General features: G+C 38.6%; 1 protein-coding gene across 1 annotated transcript in view; it reads right to left on the bottom strand.

Moving 5' to 3' along the window:
- Nucleotides 1-5,345: 5,345 nt before the first annotated feature.
- The window catches only part of Uhrf1bp1l (UHRF1 binding protein 1 like), a 122,884-nt gene continuing 122,229 nt past the window's right edge, over nucleotides 5,346-6,000 (bottom strand). The window contains exon 22 of the mRNA XM_017802717.2: nucleotides 5,346-5,562. The gene's annotated coding sequence lies outside the window, so the exon portion shown is untranslated. The remainder of the gene's footprint in view (nucleotides 5,563-6,000) is intronic.

The following is a 6,000-nucleotide window of genomic DNA, read 5'->3' as shown; positions in this document are numbered from 1 at the left end:
GCACCTTCTTCAACAGGCAGGTTTCAAGGCATGTCATATTAGTATATTGAAAGGTAATTTGGTGATCAGTTGCTATGATAGTATCTGACCCTTCCACGTGTCCAAACTCATCATGATGTATCTATTAAATGTGTGCAGTTTTCATGTCCATTATACCTAAATAAGGATGCTACAACAACGGCTTTTATACACTGGAGAGGCTGAGCATTTGGTAGTTGCTCAATCAATGGTGGTTGGACGTCTCAGCAGTCCCATTCTGGCACTGAAGGCCTGGAGGATTCCTGGAGAGCTGCTGCTCTTCAGTCTATGTTGGAAGTCGGAAGACACTGGTTCTAATATCAGTGAAAGAACGCTGTTGCAACAGGGGAGAGGGAAGGAAGGCAGTCAAGAAACAAAAGCTTCCTTCTTCCATTTTTCACTTTTTTTTTTTAATACTGTGGTGATATGTATAACCAGAAAGAACACTTAGTCTAGGCTTCTATACAGGAAGGGCTGGAACGGACAAAGCAGCGTTGAGACACTGACCACTGTTATATAATGTGACGTTCCCAGAAAAGTCTCACATGTTAAAAAGTTTTACAAGGCTGATGAACTCATTAGAACTTCTGATTGTGGAGAGTTGAAATGTTGTGGGTCCTGTGAAAATTATCTTGAGCCATCTTTAGTCCCCTTAGTGGCCATTCACTGCTCACATGCTTGACCTAACATCTCTCACATAAATCATTTTGGAATGTACTAACACACCACTAGTCTCCACCAAACCAACGGCTAGGAATGTCATCAGAGAGCCTCTGAGACCTATAGCAGATTTCCAAGTTTCCCTGTAACCTGACTACATGATGGTCTCACCAATGTATTTGAAGTGTCTTGATTTATGACTTTCTTTTATTCTATTACTATAACAACTTCATGAAAATGTTATCATGTGGATTGGAATTTGGGGCCATGGTCACTCATATTTGGCTCCAGAATAAACTCATTCCCTTTGAGGTGAGAGCTGTTTCACATTGACAATGATCATCAAAGGAAGAAGTTGTATGGCTATCCACAGTGATGTGCTTGGGAATCTGGGTAGAGTTAAGAGCAGTAACTAAGAATGGGTCTTAGGGGTCTGGGGGTTGCTTTGGCAGCTAGCTCAGGCTAGTAAGATCATTTAGTCACAGGTGCACATCATATCACCTCTTTCCCTGGTCACTGTTTCTGTGAAGGAGTGGCAGACATGGCCTGAAAACCAAGCTTCCTAGTTCTGGGTATAAGTCACCCTGGAACTGGAATAACGCAGGTGGTCTAGATTTGCCTCAGGGGTTGGTAGATGATGGCCCACTACCTCTTTTTGTACATAGTTTGATAGAACATAGCTACATTTACATGTTGTCTACAGCTGATTTCACTCTACCATGGCAGAGTTGTACAGCTGCAAGAGATCACAAAATACATATTCCAGCTCTCTGTAGAAAAAAAACATGTGTTGACTCTGGTCTCATAAATACTGAGTCAAAACACAATGAAGTAAAGGAAGTAAAGCTGGGGAAAAAAACTACACATGTGTACACACACACACACACACGTATATATGAGAGGCCTGACTCAGCAGAAATGAACATGAATGAAGTCCTAATGGTTACAAATCAATAACAGAGGACAAAGAACTGAAAAACTAAGTAAGCATACTCTTTGTTGACCCCAAAAGAAACAGTATCTGGACCAGCAGCCGCAGCCTTGCACATCCTCCATCTGTTCTCTGCACTTTCTGGCCTACAGGTGGCACTTACTGTTCAGACATCAGCTCAGGTGTCTTCTGAGAAGCCTTAATTCCCAAGACGAGATTACATATACTTATCACAGCATTTAACATAGCATATTGAAATTATCCATTTATTTCCTACACTAGATTGAATCCATGTGGGTTTTTGAATCATGTCTGTTGGGTTAAGAAATAAATGCCACACTCCCACTATATTCCTAACAATAAGATGATGCAGAATACTCAGTTTGGGTGATTAGAAGACTATTTCATTTCCTGTCTTTCTGGTAGGCAAAGCCTAAGTTTCTGTTGTTGCTGTTTTACATTTATTGGGGGAGGGGGCACATGCTACAGTGGGCTTGTGGAGGTCAGAATTGTGACAACTTGTGGGAGTTGTTCCCTTCTTCCAGCATGTGGAAGATCAATCTCAGGTCATCAGTCTTGGAGGCAAGCATCTTCACCCACTGAGCCATCTTGCTGGCTCCAGAGTTTCTGCTGTGTACTGTGAAGGACCATGTAATCAAACACGATCAGTAACTCTAGTCCTGAGTGACACATCTGAAATCAAGATTTAGGCAGGAATGTGATCCATTTATATACAGTGAAATTAAGAAATCTGATGAGGAATTCCTGGGAAAGTTTTACTTAAAAAAATGTGTTTGCTTGATATCAAGCCATATGACCTGATATCAATCTCTAGGACTCACATGGTAGGAGACAACTGACCCCTACAAGTTGTCCTCTGACTTCCAGATGTTGTACATGCACACAAACACAGTAAATGTATATTTTAAAAAATTTAAATGAAAGACTTCAGAATAAAACCCCCAGATTAGCCTTCTTAGTGATTTTTTTTTCTAGGACTAAAAATTTATTGTACATAATTTCATAATATATGGTATAAAAGACATTAATTTGTTTTCATAAGTCTCAGTAATCTTTAAATGTTTCAAAATCTGAAACATTGCTGACCACATATATGTTAATTTCAATAATTCAGTATTAACATGGATTTCCCTACATTCCACAGTAATTTATTAGATTACATCTCATGGTTCATAAAAATCATAAGCTTATGCTTTTCCATTATGAATTCTAGACCTCTCAAAACCACCTGAAGAAACAAAAAAAGTACCAAATATTATAATAATAAATTAGTCTTTTAAAAATACTAATTTAGTATTTGAAATGATATTAAAATTAATGTGCTGGGCTGGGGACATGGCTCAGTTGATAAAGTGCTTGCCACTGGGAGCCCGAGTTTGGATCCCACCTACCACACAAAAAGCTGGGTGTGGTGGCACAGGCTGGTGGCCAGCCAGTCCAGCCAAATCATTGAGAAACCTTGTCTCAAAAAAATAAGGTGGAGAGTAATCGAAGGAGACACCCAACACCAACCTTGGGCCTATATACACACGCAGAGGTGTATACACACACACACACACACACACACACACACACGCAGCACCTCTAGGTGCCAGCTAAAATGAGATTATTTGTTCTTTAAGGAATTAGGCACAACTGAAATTCTGAGCGTCAATCACTTTCCCAAAGAGAAACCATTTCAGCCACAGCTCACTGGCCTTATTTCCACTCTGTTTAGCAAATGGGATTGGCAGATCTCAACAGCATCATGCCATATGTCACAACAAAAGCCAGATGACATTCCTGCTCTGTAGCAGTATCACAAAGTGATGTTCTTACTTTCCATCTTGTGACAAATCAACTAGAAGATCAGATATTCCAAATTCTGAACACAGTATGGACAACATTCCCAAGTCACTACCTTACCTTTTGCCCAGTGGACATAAAGAATTTTGACCCTTTCAGTAACTACCAACTACCTTTCTGCTGGTGTTCCAGTCCCCTTAAGTCAAACTGAGAAAAAAACCCAATACCTGAAATACCTCCTTATTTAATTCCTTCAATAAATTTACTGGGCACCTACTATGTCCAGCACTGTATAAGGCACAAGAAATACAAAGTTTAATAATGACAATGACAAAACTTCCTGTCCATGTGAGGTTTATAATCTAGTATATCAGATACTAATCAAACAAATGCATCTAAAATTACAAGAGCAGTAAGCACTAGAGATCTGTGCTGATGTGAAACTGTGTAATGGTCAGTCTTTTATTTGGAAAGGCGGGGGACGGGGTGTTTCCCTTAGGAAATTATGAGCGGGCTGAGGTCTGAAAGACAAACAGGACTTAGCTAGGCAATGAGGAAGGATATATGTTTTGGTTTGCTATGAACTTATTTTTTGAGCCTCTGAAACATCATCAACAGACATCTTTACATGATGCATGAAGACGTAGTTCTCATTCCAGACACCTAAAGAAGGGCAAGGAGGACAGAGGACAAAGTAAAACATGGTATAAGATGGGGCTAGGTGGTAACAAGAAAAAAACAGGCTCTATTTTAAGTGTATTTCAGTGATTATACTCACCAGTTTTAACCTTTTCAGACACTAACTTATTTAATGCTCAGAATCAACTATCTAGATAATTGTCCTAACAGGTGAAGTCAAAGACTGTTTTTTTCATTGTAACAGCAATGAAAAGCCATTGAAGGGTTATTCCAGGAAGTGAGAGTTAGGCAGGATAACGGCCTTGATTAATATTACATCTCTTAAGAGAAGAGGGGCAGGGATTCTGCTTAGAGTCAAGACTGGGAGTCCCAGACTTGTGGGCAAGGGGAGGGGGCTAGAGAATTGGCTTGGAGGTTGAGATCACTGGCTGCTCTTACAGAGGACCTGGGTTCAGTTCCCAGCACTCACATGGCAGTTAACAACTGTGCAAACCCATGGATGTGGTGCACTTATATATATGCAGGCAAAAAACTCATACACATAAAATAAAAATAAATATTTTTTTAAAAAAAGCTTGTGGGGGTTGTGGGAGATGTTTGTTAAAGGACACACAATTTCTTTAGGAACAAAAATTGTCCCATTATCTTTTAAGTAGTTTGTATAAGATATACAGTGGCACCTATGTATGTACTTACACACACACACACACAAACACACACACAAAAATATACACAATTAAAAATATTACAGTCTTGGGGGCTGGAGAGATGACTTAGCAGTTAAGAGCACTGGCTGTTCTTACAGAGGACCCAAGTTCAGTTCCCAGTACCCAAGCCAAGTGGCTCACAGTCACCTATAAGCAGCTCCTGGAAGTTTGAAGTCATCTTCTGGCCTCCAAGGCATGCACTCAAGTGCACAACACCCCCCCCCATATATATACAGAATTAAAAATAAGAATCTTTTAAAAAGCATATTATAATCCTTTTAAAAAGAAAATACATAACACAGTGATTCATCTGCAAATCAACAATTAAGCTAAAATAAAAGCATATAACTATGTTTGCTTTAAATTAAAACCAGGCTATTAATTGTGGCTTTAATCAACTTAATCTTTCCGAGCCTTACTCTTCCTCTCAAATTTCCAACAAGCCAATAATATCTACCTTTCAGTCTGCTGTGGAATTATATGAGATAGTATTTTGGAGATGTTTTCTGAATTTTAAACCTCTATAAAATAGTAGCCCTTATAAGTAAAAAAACAATTGGACAAATCATATAGAATGCTCAGAATATTATCATCTCTGTTGTTTATATTGTTTCTTGGGAAGGCCAAATACATTTTAAAGGAATAAGGGAGACATTCAGTCTCTATTAACAGTAAACAGTATAATATTATACCATAGAGAAATTTTAAATTTCTGTAGGTCAATCCTGAGAAGCACCGTCAGCTCAGAAGTTAACGTCTCATCAATCCGTCTTTATGAGACTGCATTTGCTGAATGGATACCTAGAAATAAAAAGTTAGTAAGCTACACATTTCAAATCCTTAATTATTCCTTTGCATTTAATCTAAGGCTATTACACAGTTTTAGATTAACATAGCTTAACATTTTCTAAGTACTCTGAGGTAAAATATTAACAATTCAATTTGTTCTTGGCTATGTTCTTAGCTTCCCCTGTATTTTTAAGCAATGTCAATTTAAAAGGATGATGGGGGCGGGGACTGTGAGTACTGTTACAATAAAACTGAAATCATTCCAACATATACTGTAAATAAAATATGTGTTTTCTCCCAAGCACTCAGGTACAGGGATGGCTGACAGTCATACCAACAAGCAAAGCACCGTAAGTGTCCCAGCACAGGTCAGAATTTCCAAGTATTTTAAATAAAAAACAGTCCAGCTGTTTCATGGCCTATCGTGGATATATTTATATTTAGGAATGT

Source organism: Nannospalax galili, unplaced genomic scaffold (assembly GCF_000622305.1).
Source record: "Nannospalax galili isolate Female #2095 unplaced genomic scaffold, S.galili_v1.0 scaffold885, whole genome shotgun sequence".
Lineage (NCBI taxonomy): Eukaryota > Metazoa > Chordata > Mammalia > Rodentia > Spalacidae > Nannospalax > Nannospalax galili.
Note: the sequence above shows the minus strand (reverse complement) of the source record. Positions and strands in the feature narration are given on the sequence as shown.